The 16,405-nt window shown below is 50.3% G+C and overlaps 1 pseudogene; it reads left to right on the top strand.

Moving 5' to 3' along the window:
* Window positions 1-3,778: 3,778 nt before the first annotated feature.
* LOC123079203 (uncharacterized) lies at window positions 3,779-4,757 on the top strand (annotated as a pseudogene).
* The last annotated feature ends 11,648 nt before the right edge of the window (window positions 4,758-16,405 follow it).

Below are 16,405 nucleotides of genomic sequence, written 5' to 3'. Positions count from 1 at the left end.
TTCATTTATGATGGGTTACACATATATATAACCTTGAACGGGTGTCTTCGAAAGGACACGCAACCGTCTCTTTTAGAAAAAGTAGGGATTAACAGAATTAATTAAATCCTAAACAGAAACAACAAAGAAAACAACAGGAAAAACCTCACAAGGCAGCTACACTACTAGACCGGCCCAATGTCGCCACACCACGTGCGAGAAATAACTCGTGCGAGGTAACTAGTGCATCAAAGGTTCCTCAGGCAACTAGTTTGTTTCAGTCTAAATACATCCCGCTTTATTAATCAGAAACAAAGTTCTTTTTTTTTTAGAAATAGAAACGAAGTTCATGGGATACAAGCAACTACTTTTTCTTAGACAATCTCGCGAAGCTTTATTAACTCGGACCAATGTTTATAGGTATAAAAGAGAGATCACGGGGGTTGCCCAACCAAACATGGCGGCCCACACTAACCGTATGACATGCTTCGCTAGATTATGAGCTCCGAAATCGAGCTCCTAAACTCATGACCAAAACTACAAAAAGCAAAAGAGTTACAGTGGTCTATGATTTCATGTAAGATATCACCGTAGCTAGCCGACGCCCTGTGCTTGATGTCATCCACTACAACCTTACAGTCTGATGCAACATGGATCCTTTGTAGGTCGAGATCTTCGGCGAGGGCTAGAGATCCCAGGCAACTAGGGAGAGAGGTGTTCGGTCCGGTTCATTTTTATCTTGTTTTCTTTTGTTAGTCCATCTTTATCTAGAAAAAAAATAGCCTTTGTAATGATCCATGTATCTAGCGGCTCACCAAACTGGGGGTCTTCTTGTACTTCTGGCCCACGGAACCACTCTCTCTTTTTTTTCGACAAAGGGTGGATTTTATTAGCTTAAAATGAAGCATCAAGAAGATACAAAACACAATGAGCACACACCCGGCCTCTGCATAGTTAGGATGCACACAGCCGACACCAACTCACACACACACACACGAGAAAAACACACTTACAATTAGCAAAGTCATATATGACCAAAGCCATGCGTAGGCGTGGAAAAAAGAAAAGCCCAAGGCGATCAGATCTGCGATCGACAAACTACAACAACAACCATATCCACACCAATCATTTCATGACACCACATGGACGACGAGGTTCTTCAACAGCAACGCCTTCAAAAAGGGAGCGACACTCAAGCGTCGCCGTCACCGGATCCAACCGAAGGCCAGAATCTAGGTTTTCACCCTGAAAAATCAGTCTGAGCATATCCAAGCAATGCCTTCAACAAGGTCACGACGTGAAAAAACATCGTCAATGCCAGGTATAGCCACTCGGGTCTGACCTAGGCTTTCGCCCTGGAGCTCAAGACCGGGTGCTTCTAGCACCACCATCGAAGTCATGCATGTGTGGTCGCCACCACTTTTCCACGATCCCAGCAGCTACATGCGAGGCAACTGCCGCCACTGCATCACCATCCCTCTGCGTCAAGCCGTCGTCCATAATTTGTATCTCACCGCTGAAGTCATCAACTGGATAAGGAGAGATGAACCCTCCTGAAGTCCTTTCGATGACCACGCCATCGTGGAACCGTAGGAAGTCGCTGCAGTATATGCAGTCATCACCATCAGGCCGATCAGATCTGGATCACCTGCAGCGCCGCCGGCCGGCCACCACACGGGGGGAATCACCCGAAGCCTCGTGCCAGATCCGATATGCAGCGCCGCCGCCAATCAACACCCATGCTAATTGGCTAGCCGGCGCAAGGGAACTCCAGCGATCGGCCGGACAATGAAGTTGATTCCCAATCCAGCCAACCAACTGGCCGCTTGCTCTCCTAGCAGCCTGAAGGTGCCTCGTCTCCATCGAGCAAAGGAAAGGCCTCAAATTTGGGATCAACCACCACAGGCCAACCTTTCCTTCGCTGCAGCCGGAACAGCACCACGCGCGGCTGCCCTCGCTCTTGCGCGAAGCCAGGAGCGTCGTCACCACGCATCGGGAACGCGCAGTCGCGCACCGCATTCCCTCCGCGCATCGACGTTGATCCACGGCTCATCCGCCTGCCACACCATGGACAACACCACACCACGCCTCCGAGCAGCGAACGATGCCATGTCGCGTCAGTCTGAGATGCGCCCCGCCGCCGCCGTCCCTGGATCCTAGCCGAGCTTCGCGGGCGGGCGCCTCTGGCGGCGGCGAGACGGGTTGGAGTACAAGAGTACTAAGGTGGCGGCGGTAGGGTTTCGCCCCTGAGTCGCCAGAGGGCGACACGAGGGTCACGGGGCGGGCTCTGCTAGCTTGTTCGGAACCACTCTCTCCTAGTACTACATCTAAAAAAACTCTCTCCTCGATCAACATCGCAGGGCGCAGGGCAGTCAGCTGGCAATGAAAGCTGATAGAGAAAAATTTAGGGAAACGTTTGGAGATGGTGCGCCGGCCGAAGCTTCGACCGGTCGCCCGCTACCTCGTGCTCCTGTGTCGATGAGACCTACATCCGCACCCCATCTGCTGCAGCCCAATCTCGCAGGCGAGGCCGCCGTCCACCCCCGCATCGCGTCCCTACCCCGCCGCAGCCCAGTCTCACCGGCAAGGCCGCCGTCTACCCCCGCATCGACCCTCTACCTGCGGCAGCCCAATCTCCCCGGCGAGGCCGCCGTCCACTGCACGGCCGGCGATTTCCCCACGCGCACGACACGTCCACCCCCTACCTACAGTATTCACGCGCGCGCATCCCCTCCCCCCTCCTTCCGGGCTGTGTTTGGGCCACCACAAGCTCCATCGCCGGCGGCCAAGCGCTCCCTCACCGACCGCCATGGCTGCCTGCAGCCATGCCCGGATCCTCCCGCGTATACAAGTGTTGCAACCGTCACCTAGAAAAGCTTCAACAGCCGTTGAAAAAAGCTTCAACCATAGACATAGAAAGCTTCAATGGCACTGCACAACAAGGGAAAGATGCAATCGTTGTTGGATTTTGCTACTACCGGCAAAGCTTTTTGCTACATCCATCAGGCAGAGCTGCGACCTCGCAAGGACGACAATGATTTTTTTGCTGCAACGGTAGCAGGGTTTTGCTACTACCGTTGGAGGTTTTTGCTACATCCATGTAAGGCGGAGCTGCGACCTCGCGAAGGTGGCGACGTCGTTTTTGCTGCACCCATAGTTTGATTTTGCTACCACCGGTGAAATTTTTTGCTACATCCATTCAAATGGTGTTGATTGACTCACGGCCGCCGTCGACGTATTTTTCCTGCAGCGAGCATCAATGGCGAGGGCGGCGGAGCTACAACCTTCATCGTCAAGAGCTGCAATCGTAGGTGGAGCTGGTGCATTGGTCGAGGCGAGAACGAGGCCGGGAGGGTGGGGGACCATTGACGAGGACGGCCGGCGAGGGCGGGGTCCGGTGGGTGACGAGGATGACCGGCGAGGGTGGGGACTGACGACGGGGACGACCACCGGAGGGGACAGAGGCGCGGCGTCGTGCTCCCCGAGCGGGAGATGCGGATCCAGGCCGCCTGCGCGAGGAAGAAGAAGCTGGGGGTGATCTATTTTTTTTTTTGCCTGGATCCAACGGCCGCCTGGCTCACATCCGATGGCCTGGGCTGGACCGGCCGAAAGTTTCGGCCGGTGCGCCGGCGCCTATAAGCGCCCAAAAATTTATCGTACGTCCCAAAACTTCAGCCGGCTGACACTTCAGTCAGTATACTTCAAAATATCTTAAATACCATTCAAATACTTGCTCTAAGGGTTCACTTCCGTCCATATATACGATTTTATGTACGTATACGCTGATCTGCCCGCGTCAATGCTCGCCACGCATGCTTTGACTGCCAGGTCCTCTAAGCCGCTTGAATACGCAGGGAAGCAGGGTTTTTTTTGCAAAATTGCCAGTGATAAAACTGTTGCTTCCCACCGACACTCCTCCCCGATCCACTCCCGCCGGAGCACCTCCTCGTCGGTCGCCACCCACACCCCCATCGCACGCGCTGTGCACCTGTCCCACCCGCTCCGTCGCCTTGTCGTCGCCGAGGTCGTAGAAGATGGAGCCAAGGCCGACGCCAGCGAGCAGCGAGTGGAGCACATCGACGGAGCCGTGGTGGAGCACGGAGTTGGCGGCGAGTAGGAGCACGGCGTCGAACATATTGACGATGCGCGCACCGGGCTGGTGGATGATGAGCACTACTGTGCGCCCGCGCAACTCGGCCTTGGCCCGGAGCGCGCCCACGATCTGGAGCGCAGACGCGCTGTCGAGGCCCGACGTGGGCTCGTCGAGCACCAGCACGGCGGGGTCGCGCACGGCCTCGACGCCGATGGACACGCGTCGGCGCTCTCCGCCGGAGAGGTCCTTGACCCTGGCATCGGCGACGCGAGCGAGCGCAAGGTCGTCAACGAGCGCGTCAACCGCGGCGGGGTCCTATGCGTCCGGGCCGAGGCGGAGGCGCGCGCTGAAGTGGAGCGTCTCGCGCACTGTGAGCAGCGGGAAGACGACGTCGTGCTGGGTGGCGTAGCCGCAGAGGCGGCGCACGGCCGCAGCCCGTGGCGTCCACAGGCGAGCCATTGGCGCGAAGGTCAGTAGGAGGGGAGGAGCTGGTCTCAAGGCGGCCGGAGAGGATCTCGAGCGGCATGGACTTGCTAGCAATGGGGCCGATGATGGCGAGCAGCTCGCCGGGGCTCGCGCGGCAGCTGACGTCGTGGAGCACTAGGCGGCACCGGCTGCTGCGGCTCAGCGGTGGAGGTGCAGGCGCAGCAGGGTCGCCGGCGGCGTCGAGGAGGAGGTTACATAATCCTGAAAGAAAATATCGACTTCTCCGAAGAAGATTGATAAATCAAAAGGCACTTGCCAAATGCAAGGAGGAATTGCAGAAATTCCTTAAGGTTGTGTTCGGTTGAGGGGGATTTGAAGGGGGTTTGGCAGGGCTTGAAGTGGATTTAGTCCCCTACAAGTCAAAACCTCCTCAAATTCCCTCCAATCCTCTTATGGAGTGGTGTAACCGAACAAGGCCTGAGAGTTGACTTGGGCTCACATCATCACCGTGTTTGCATTTATCGCTCCACCACGTCTCGCCTCTGCCGTCGAGCAAGCCGGTGGCCCGGTGCTGTTGCCGGTAACCGTGAGCCCGTTGATCTGGTAGAACATCAGCCAATAGTTCTTCTTCTCGCTCCATGCGCCCGCCGGCGGCGCCGCAATCGTGCCCATGGCCTGCGACAACCAAAGCAAGTTTTCCAGACCGTCAGATGAAGCCGAAACACGGCCCAGATCCGCAAACCTTTTTTACCGGTGCTAAATCCACCCTTATTTTTTTGAAGATTGGTGCATACTGTCTACATACATACTAGTATTCCTCTGTATTCTGTTGAACATTATCATGTATGAAATGTCTTGTCAATTCTTGTCAGCACTTTGTGTCAGTATGATGCATGCATGGTTCAGACATACTCTCCTCCTCTGGCTCCCATAACAAAGGTACCCTTTTAAATTTCATTTGACATTTTCAACTGTTAATTTTTTTTAAACCAAAATTACATATGTGAAATATTTTATATATTTGACCTCCGGGTGTCAAGACCTTTAGAACAAGATCAATTCTGGATACATTTCAAATACATTTAATTTTCAACATCCCAGTTAACTTATTTTCACTCTATATATTCTGTGTGAAACTGCTTATTTCAGTGTTCGAAACTCATTTCACTCTATATATGGAACATATGAAACATGTTATTTCACTCTGTGTGAAACTGCTTATGTCAGTCAGATTTAAAAATAACATGTTTCACACATTTCAAAAAGTAGCTATTTTCATAGATCCCACTTAGTTCAAAAATATAATTTCACTAATTTCATAGATTTTAATTATTGCACATAAATATGTGTTTGAATGATATTTTTTATATGAGTTAAATACTTTTTTAATTGAAATATTTTTTTCTGTGACAAATCCTGATTTATTTATGTATATTGTGAGTGTAATGTGTTTTCTGAAACTAGTGAAATGAGCGGAATCTATCTTTTGTAACGAGCAAAATCACCTTTTGAAACAAGTGAAATATAGTATTTCAATTGTCTGAATGTAATGTGTTTTCTGAAATAAGTGAAATTAGTTTCTTGAAACGAGTGAAACAAAGTTTGAAAATAATTTTTTTTGTGATGTGTGAAATAAGTTTTTAAAACGAGTGGAATATAGTACTTCAAATGAGTGAATCTAATGTGTTCTCTGAAATGAGTGAAATGAGTTTTTTCAACTGAGTGAAATCAGTTTTTTGAAATAAATGAAATATTATTTTGAAATAATAAAATCAATTTGTAAATGAGTGAAATCCGTATTTCAAATTAGTGAAATAACTTTTTCAGAATGAGTAAACTCTGTTTATTGAAATGAGTAAAATCGTATTTTTTGTAATGTGAAATTAATTGAAACAGTAAAAATTCAATCTAGCCAAATTGTATCCAAGACCGGTCTTGTTTTAAAGGTCTTATCACCTTGAATTCAAATGTACAAAAAAATTCATTAATGGAAATTTGGTTCATAAGCTGCTAACCATTCGAAATATGACCTGCAAATAAAATGCAACTACTTTGTTTGGGGGAGAGAACTCATGCGCCGTTCTTTTAAGCAGTCACCCACTAAGTCACATCTAAAGCTGCCACACATCTAACATGCACAGATGTATTCCTTTGTCTACTGTTTGTATTGCATAATAAATTATTTTTACTTTATACACAAAAACCTGGCACGAATCTCAGAGAAAGCAACTGAACGGCAGATTATCCACCGGTAGCTCCCGACTCCAGTAAAAAGACTTAGTCGGGCCCAGATCAGAAAGGACGGACGAGCGGTGTGTGCCTGGACGGTGATTCTAGTGGAGGCGCATGGCCCACTAAACCTGGTGAGGCCGACGAGGAATGACTTTGCCGCCGGCACGAGCAGCGTCGACGACGAGCCAGTGGCGTCGCACGCCGCCGCCCATGCGTCCACGAAGGCCTTCGCACACGGTACACATAGTCAACACACATCCGGCCATCTGGTATACGCCAGTATTATCGACGGAGAGCGGGCGCGTGCGTACCTTGGTGTCGTCCGTGGTCCCGTCGCCGAGAGCACCGTAGTCCTCGACGTTGAACACGCCGTCCACCCCGCTGGCGGTGGCTACGAGCACACTACAGCACTCGAGGCTGACGAGGAGCAGATTGGCAGTGCGGAGGACGCAGATGATACCCTGCATGATTAAGCACATCTCACACAGACACACATGCATGGTCGTCGACTGATCACCAGTACGCACGTACTACTACTCTATAAACTATGGATGAATCTGAACATTAGTTCGAGCAAACTTTGCGAAATGCACTAAATATACACAGAGCACTTTGCGGAGAAGTAGTTGCTGGCGAGGGAGACATCGATGAGGTTTCGGAGTAGGGTGAGTATTGGGGATATAACTATTAGGTATGACCCAACCAGGAGGGACCGGATTATACCTATGACGACTCTAGACATGAAGCCCAAGACGGCACTTGAAGATGGCGGTTCAATTAAAGGGCCCAAAGCCCAAAGGCAATTTAAGGTCCGTAAAGATAAACCGACATATGTATGTAACTTGTATTGTAAGGCAGGGATAGAGAGAGACTGAGCCGGACACTGTTTATGAGCCGGCCGGGACTCTGAGAGCCGCTGGGCGTCGACCTCTGTATATAAAGGGACAACCCGGTGGCGGTTCAGGGCAAGTGACATCAGATCGAGAACTGGGTCAAGCGGATTCGCTCCCTGGTAATCGAGACATAAGCAATCCCACTCAAAACTGGATCGTAGGCTTTTACCTTCACCGTAAGGGGCCGAACCAGTATAAACCCCGTGTCCTTTGTCCCGATTACCCCCTTTAAGCTTCCTAGTTGCGATGGCTCCACGAGTAAGTCCTTTCACTAGGACATCTGACGTGACAATTCCACGACAGTTCTTGAAAGGCGGCTTCGAAGGGCTCAAGGGATACGCGGTGGCCCGGATGACTAAGAGTCGTCACGGCAAGCTCTACATCGACGACGCAGGCTGGGGCCCCGATGCCGGCTCAATTGAGTACGGGTACCGGGTCCCCTTCGGCGCAATCGACGTCTTCATCAGCAAGATCGACGAGCCGGGCCCTGAGCCGGACATCTGCACCGACATCGTCGAGACGGCTCAGCGTGCGAGACCCGCCCGGGTCAGCCTGCCGTGAAGCGTGCCTTCGTGGGATGCATCCATGGAGGGGAACCCTCTGAAGGATCTGTGTCTGGAGGTGAGACGGCCATCTACTCTGATGGTGAGTCATCCACGGGTGAGACGGATTTGTTGTATCAACTGCAAGACGGCGGGCTTGGGGGCTGTTTCGATGGCAGCAGTATTTCGGAACTCTTTGAGCCGCCGAGCAGAGTTGGGATCTTCATGGCTGGCGCGCAACCCGTTCAAAACTCTATGGCTGCGACAGCGATAACCTCCGGGCCAGCGGCAGCCGGGGCAGGAGGCCCTGTGCGCCCGCCGGCTCAGGTTCTGATGGGTTTAATGAATAAGATGACAACTCTATTAACCGCCGTGGTCAACCCGGCGGATCAAACTCAACATGATGCGGGAGTGGCGTAGTTAAAGCAGGATATAGTGCAAGTTAAGGAAGACATGGCGGCGGAAGACGTCAGGATGACCGCAGAGCGGGCGGCTCTGGATGTGCAAGCTCAGCGAATTCAGTCGCAGGCTTTCCAGCTCACGATGGATCAAAATGCGTCAAATGAGGTCATGAGGAGAAGGTACCAGAAGACTCAATCCCGTCTGCCTCCGGTTTATGATCCTCGAAACCTCTTCCGTACACTCGGTGCAGGGCCCAGTAACCCGCCGGAGGTTAACCGGGTTGCAACGCCCGGGGCTGGGATGCCGGTTTAGCCAAGTGTGACGGACCCCCCCGGTCCGAATACTACTCCACCTCACTATGTACCAATACCACCGGGTCATTATTCTAACCCTCTGAAGAACATGATCGCTGCGGTGGTGCGATTGGCGGCTCTCCCGGTGGATGGCGACTCTCCGACGGCGGTTGAAACACGAAGGGTCAGGGAGCTTCTTCAGACGGCTTTGGCGCAGCAGGAGGCGTACTCTTATAGCCGAGATAGGATTCATTCGACCCCTCGCCCAAGCCGGAGCCCGAGTTATAGTAGGCACATGGATTCGGCGGCCGTTTCAAGCAACGTCCGACGTCGTGACCAGCCGGGCGGGCATGACCCGACGCGTGATGGGGTTCCTAATTTGGTTGATCAGGACATGGTATGTCAAGTGGCTGAGCGGGCAGCTCGGCAGGCGGCTGAGCAGGCGGCTCAGCGGGTGTCTTACCAATCGTTTCCGGTTTACCCGACTACTTCTATTGAGGCAGGCGTGACCACTAGGACTGTGGGTGTCCCTTGTCTGGTGCCAGCTCTGCGTAATGAGCGTTTGCCCAAGGATTTCAAAGGGCCTCAAAAGGTGCCTAATTACACGGCCGACTTACAGCCTGGGGCATGGATTGAAAGCTATGATATGGCCATGGAGCTATTGGAAGTCAGTGATGCTGCAATGGCCAAGTACTTCACCATGATGTTGGATGGAACGGCCCACAATTGGTTGAAGGGGCTGCCACCTAATTCCATCGGTTCATGGGCAGAGTTAAATGCCCAGTTTATTCAGAACTTCAAAGATACATGCAAGCAGCCCATGTCAATTGTGGATTTGACTAATTGCAAGCAAGAGGAGGGCGAGTCCACAACCCATTGGGTGCACCGGGTCAAGGCCATAATACATTCGTCTGGTAAGATGGATGTCGGCTCTGCAGTCTTAATGTTGGAGAAAAATTGCCGTTTTACGCCTTTGAAAATGAAACTGGGGCGGCTCAAGCACGATTGTAATGACATGGGCCAGCTAATGGCGGCTCTGGTCAAATACGCCGACTCTAATAGTACTAAGGATCCCGAGTCTGACGATGAAAAGACATGGAAGGGAAAGAAGAACGGCAACGCCAAGGGTCCTTATCATAACCCGACAAATCAAGGAGGCAATAATAAACGTAAGGCTGATGGTAGCTCGGAGTTTGTGGCTAACACCAATGCGCAGGTCAACAACCAATGACGTAAGGGGAGACCACCTCCTCGGTCCGGCGGCTCAAGTCCTACTCTTGAGCAGTTGCTAAATGAGCCCTGTCCAAGGCACGATACTCACCAGAAACCGGCCACTCACATGTGGAAGGATTGTATGATCATGAAGGCTTTTAAGAACTCTAACATGTTTGATAGCAATCATGGCCCGGGCGGCGGCTCAGGTGGCGGCGGTTTTCATGGCCCGGGCGGTGGTTCAAATTCCCATTTTCAAGGCTCTCAAGGTAACCAAGGTGGTTATAATCAGCAATCTAGCCAGGGAGGTCAGCAGCAGCAATCTGGAAATCAGAGTAATCCAAAGTAGCTGAATAGTGGGCAGTATCATGTGTTTACCACCAGTTTGTGCAAACGGGACCAGAAGCTTCATAAGAGGGTTGTGAAAGATGTTGAGCCGGTAGTTCCTTGTTATTTGAGATGGTCTGAGCAGCCTATTCTATGGAGTAGGGAAGATCACCCTCCCCGGGTTGACAATCCGGGTCACTTGCCCTTGGTGGTGGCACCTCAAGTTGGTGGATATAAAATCATTAAGGTGCTCATGGATGGAGGCAGCAGCATCAATATGAGACTTTCCGTCGCATGGGGTTGACTGATAAAAATTTTAAGACGTCCAACATTGTTTCCCATGGAGTGGTGCCTGGTAAGTCGGCATACCCAGTGGGTAAGACTGAGCTGGAAGTAGCCTTTGGAGATGAGCATGATTCTAGGGCTGAAAAGTTAACTTTTGAGGTGGTCAATATCAAGAGCCCGTATCACGCCCTATTTGGACGGACGGCTTATGCGAAGTTCATGGCACGACCGTGCTGTGTTTATCTGCATCTCAAGATGCCGGGTCACAACGGAACCATCACAGTGCATGGGAGTCGGAAGATAGCCCTGGAATGTCAGGAAGGCGATGCGGCTTACACCGAATCTGTTTGTGCAACAGAGGAGTTGAAGTTCTACAAGGACAATGTTGACCCGGCGGACATGACGTCTTTGAAGAAGCCAACCACCGAGCATGAGCCAGTGATGAAGTTTAAATCAGCAGACGATACCAAGTTGGTTGATTTTGTTCCTGGCGACTCATCTAAGCAGTTCAGTATCAGCGCTAACCTAGATCCCAAATAGGAAAGCGCGCTCATCGAGTTCATCCGTGAGAACTGGGACATCTTTGCATGGAAACCTTCTGACATGCCGGGTGTACCAAGAAAAATCGCTGAGCACACTCTCAATATTGATCCAAAATTTAAGCCGATCAAGCAGTTTCTTCGGCGGTTCAATGAGGAGAGGCGTAAGGCCATTGGTGAGGAAGTGGCCCGGCTCTTGGCGGTCGGGTTCATTGTTGAAGTTTTTCATCCAGAGTGGTTAGCTAACCTGGTGCTTGTGCTTAAGAAGAACGACATATGGCGTATGTGTGGATTACACGGACATAAACAAGGCTTGTCCGGTTGATCCCTTTGCTCTCCCTCGTATTGATCAAATCATTGATGTTACGGCGGGTTGTGAGCATTTGAGCTTTTTGGATGCTTATTCTGGTTATCATCATATCAAGATGGCAGTTAAGGACCAGGAGAAGACGACTTTTATTACTCAGTTTGGAGCCTTCTGCTATGTGTCTATGCCTTTCGGGCCACTACTAGAAAAAGGGCTATAGATAATATGAACATTAATGGCGCACCATGTGTTGGTGCGTCATTACTGTGATGGACACTAATGGCGCACCACACCCACGGTGCGCCACTACTAACAAACTTTTTTTCCAAAACTAGTAATGGCGCACCAGGGCATAGTGCGTCATTACTAGTTTTAACTAGTAATGGTGCACCACTCACCCCGTGCGCCACTACTAACAATTTTTTTTACTTTTTTTCATAACTAGTAATGGTGCACCAGTGTATAGTGCGCCATTACTAGTTCAAACTAGTAATGGCGCACCACACACACGATGCGCCACTACTAACATTTATTTTTTTATTTTTTTGCAAAACTAGTAATGGCGCACCACCTAACTAGTGCGCCATTAGTAACCAGGGTTTACTAATGGCGCATTTGTAGGCGATTGAAAGGGCTAGTTATCAACTAGAGGGGGGTGAATAGGCGATTTTTATGGAAGTCTTCAAAACTTGGGTGTTTCAAAGACAAACAATAGCAACGACACTATTTGTATGCAGCAGAAGGTAGACTACACTAGACAAGTCATAGTCAAGTATTCAATGAAGTGAAAGCACGAAGACTATTAGCAGCTAGGTTGTAAAGATCAGGATGGAAGATAGTATGAAGCCAATCAGGACAAGCAGTCACATAGTGAAGTCAAACAGAAAATGCAAGCAGTCAATGACTTCGGGAAGACAAACTGTAAGTAAAGAGAAGTGAGAGATAGAACCAATGGCTTCAGGAGGACGGGGGTTTGTTCGACCAGTTCTAGTTGCTGTGACAACTGTACATCTGGTTAGGGAGGCTGAGATTTAACTCAGAAGACTGCGTCTTCACCTTATTCCCCTTGAGCTAAGGACTCTCAGTCCCCGCCCAATCACTCTAGTAAGTCTTCAAGGTAGACTCTCAAACCTTCACAGACTTCGTTCACCGGCAATCCACAATGACTCTTGGATGCTTAGAACGCGACGCCTAACCGGCTGGAGGATTCACAGTCCTCAAGTGAAATAAGTCTTCAGATCACGCGGATAGAAAGACTTCAGTGATGCCAAACTGTCACACCCTAGCTAGTTCATGCATTAGAGTGTTGCATCATGTTTACTCTTTCATCAGAAACCTGAAATGGGGATGACAGAACCCCCAGCCCCCTCTGAAACCAACTAGGGTTTACTAAAAACTTTTTCAATGAACCTGAAATGCCCTTCTAAAATGCCCATCATTTTTGTCTTGGTTCAGAACCTCTGCCAGAAGTGATGCACATTTTCCTAGGCCATTTTAGGGTTTTTGAATTAAATCATAAATATTTGAATTTGGGCATTTAAAATTATATAAAATATCTAAATGCTCAAATATCTCCAAACTAAAATGTTTCATGTTGGAAATAATCCAACTATGGACCAGGAGTAGTTTGGTGATTCTAGGAGTTGTCTAAGTATTTTTATTAATTCAACAAAGTTGCAGAAGTATTAAAAAAAAGAAAACAGGAAAAATATAAAAAACCCTTACCTGGCGCCCAGCACCCGGCCCACCTGCCGGCCCAGCCCAGCGCCGCTCCAGCGAGCTGCTTGCCGGCCAGGCAGGCAGGCAGGTGCCCGACGGCGACCGCAGCGCGCGCCACGCAGCTGGCTGCCGCCCTGCTCCACCTCCTCGCCTCGGGGCCGGATGGATGAGCTCCACGCAGCGCCGTGAACCCGCAGGACACCTCCATTCTCCCCCAACCCCTCTCTCTCGCGCTCCCCCGCCATGGCCGACGCCATCGCCGCCACCCCCTCGTCGTAGCCACGCCCTCCGTCAACCCCACGCCGTGCCGCCGTGTCCAGGAGCTTCGCTACCCTCCTCTCCTTCGAGCAAGCCGAGCCCCGAGCGCTCGCAAGGCCCGAGCCCACCGCATCGACCTCGACCGAACCCCCGTCGCCGGAGATCCCCTTCAACGCCGTTGTCGCTCCGGTCCGTCCCCGGCCGCACCAAGGGCTTCGTCGAACTCCCCGTGAGCTTAGCCATCTTCCCCTCCCTTCTTTTCTTGCTCCCGAGCCGTGTAGCGACCTCCCGGAGCTCAACCGCACTCACCGCCGTGGATCTCGTCGCCGACGTGCTCCCGGTCATCCTCCGGCCACTCCACGGTGTCCATCATGCTCACCGCGTCACATAGCACCTAACTAGCTACTCCCCGCACCTCACCGACCCCTCTTGCGTCAAGTTCGACTTCGGCCGAATTCCGGTGGCCGCCAAAGTCGTCGCCGGCGCCAACTCCGGCCACCCCGACCCCAACGGACTCCACCAAGAGCTGCGGCTCGTCCTCAGCTCCACTCCGGTGGTCTCCGCGACCCATTTGGTGGCCGAAACGGCCAAAACCACTTCCGCCGCCGCGTCGAGCTCGCCGGCGGCTAAACGCCGGTGCAGCCGACCCGGGTTTGACCACGGGTGGGCCCTGGTTGACTCTCCTGAGTCAATGACAGGTGGGGCCCAGCCCTGTTAACTAATTAGGATTAGTTTAAATTAATTTTAGTTTAATTAATCACACTGACACGCGGGACCCACTGTCAAGTTTGACCCGGACGTGTCCCGTTGACCTGCTGATGTCACACTAATGTCAGGCTGACGCAATAAATTAATTTCTGGATTTAATCTAATACAGGAAATTCCAGAATATAGTTTAAACTTCAAAAATTCATAACTTTTAATCTGTAACTCCAAATCAGACAAGTTATATATGAAAAATGATCAGAAAAATCCAATCTAAAGGAAAAACACTTTAATCCATCTGTATTATTTTAATCCATATGTACTATTTTCATGCATGATTAAACAAGTTAACTTGATGTTTAATGCAGAACAAGGAAAAACACTTTAAAGGGCCATGTATGAGTTTGAAATTTGAATCTTTGATTCAAATTGGTTCAAACCCTTCTGATCTTAGTTGCATTAGCCCAACACACTCATATTGCCATGTTTCATGCATGCATCATATTGTTGCACATTGTTTGGTGATAGTTGTGTATCGGTGTTCTTTGCGGCAGGTTCTACCTCCGAGGAGTACCGTGATTACCCTAACGAAGAACCGTATCAGTGCATCGAACCATCAGGCAAGCAACCAACCATTTGATCATATCGATACAATCCCATGTTCTCGCTCCTGCTCTCTTTTACTGCATTAAGACAACGCGTTTCAAACTGCTGTGTGTTACGGTAGTTGAACCCATTTCCTCTGCATGACCTGTCATTGCCACAGTAACTAGATGAAACCCACTAGCATGTGTAGGAGTTGTTTGAGCCATATGTATGTGTTGTTCCTACCTTGCTATGCCTGCTATGCTTAGAGTCGTGTCAGGTCTGGTTCATCTGGGTGATGGACTAGAGTGAAATGATTATGTCGGTAATGAAAGTGGTGTGGTGAACATGATTTGGTAAAGGTATCGATGAGAGGCCATGTAGGAGTACATGGTGGGTTGTTTCATTGAAGCCGAACTTAAGCACTGAGATCTGTATGTGTGATTTAAGATTCAGCTACTACCATGCATTGGGCCCGAAACCAATGGACCCTCTCGGCTTCTTATTCACCCTAGTTCTCTGTCCAGGAGTTGCAAGTAGTTTCTGGTGTTTGTAGCCTACTGGAGGCCGTGGACAGCGCTGACCGTAGGGGTGGGCTGTGATGCGGTAGGTATGTGGCACGGTGTACCGAATACCCGTTAGGTATCTCGGGAACCCTGTTCACATCGTTTGGGGCTGTGAGCGAAACCTCGGCCGGATCTCCTCATGGATGGAACCCGAATAGGCGATAAACCTGGACTAGAGACTTAGGTGATTAGGTAGGTCGTGGCCGACACCCACGTTGGGCTTCCGCTTGAAGGTTGCCGAGTACATGTCGTGTAAACGACGGTAAGTGGTGAGAGCGTGTATGAAGAAGTACACCCCTGCAGGGTTATCATGATCTATTCGAATAGCCGCGTCCGCGGTAAAGGACTACTTGGTTGCCTATACAGTTCATCGACAAGTAAATGGAAACTACTAAAAGCCTCAAGATAAGTGTGAGTGCCGAGGATGGCTCTTCCGTAGGAAGACGGAGGTGGATCCTCGGTAGTGTATTGAAGTGGGGAGTAGTGGACTCGTGTGCGCAAAACCATTTCAAGTTGGAGTCTCGTAGGATAGCCTAGCCAAGAGTCAAAGCTGGCTTGCTGCAATAACTCCACCAACCCTTCTTGATAATGTGCATGTATGTAGGATCTAATGTAAGTCTTGCTGAGTACCTTTGTACTCATGTTGCTATAATTTACATTTTTACAGAAGACGCTGCAACCCCTTCTGATGGGTTCTTCGTAGACGTTGACATCAACGAGTAGGCTAAGGACCAGGTGGTGATCCTGAGCTTGTGAAGGACGACGTAGTATAGCTAGGCTTTCCAAGCCTCTTTTATTTTACTAGTTGTCTGTACTCAGACAAGTTACTTCCGCTGCTGGTTTGTATGACTGTATGACTTGAATGCTGGGTCGTGTGACCCGTACCTATGTGTATGTTTTGTATGGCTCTCTGAGCCTTAAATAAAGTACTTGTGTCGTAGAGTCATGTTGTGATGCCTTGTTGTATTTGCACATATCGAGCATATTGTGTGTATGATTGAAATGCTTGGTATGTGTGGGATCTGACTATCTAGTTGTTTAT

This window comes from Triticum aestivum, chromosome 1B, assembly GCF_018294505.1.
Source record: "Triticum aestivum cultivar Chinese Spring chromosome 1B, IWGSC CS RefSeq v2.1, whole genome shotgun sequence".
NCBI lineage: Eukaryota > Viridiplantae > Streptophyta > Magnoliopsida > Poales > Poaceae > Triticum > Triticum aestivum.
The sequence above is the reverse complement of the archived record's forward strand: the minus strand, read 5'-3'. Positions and strand labels throughout refer to the sequence as shown.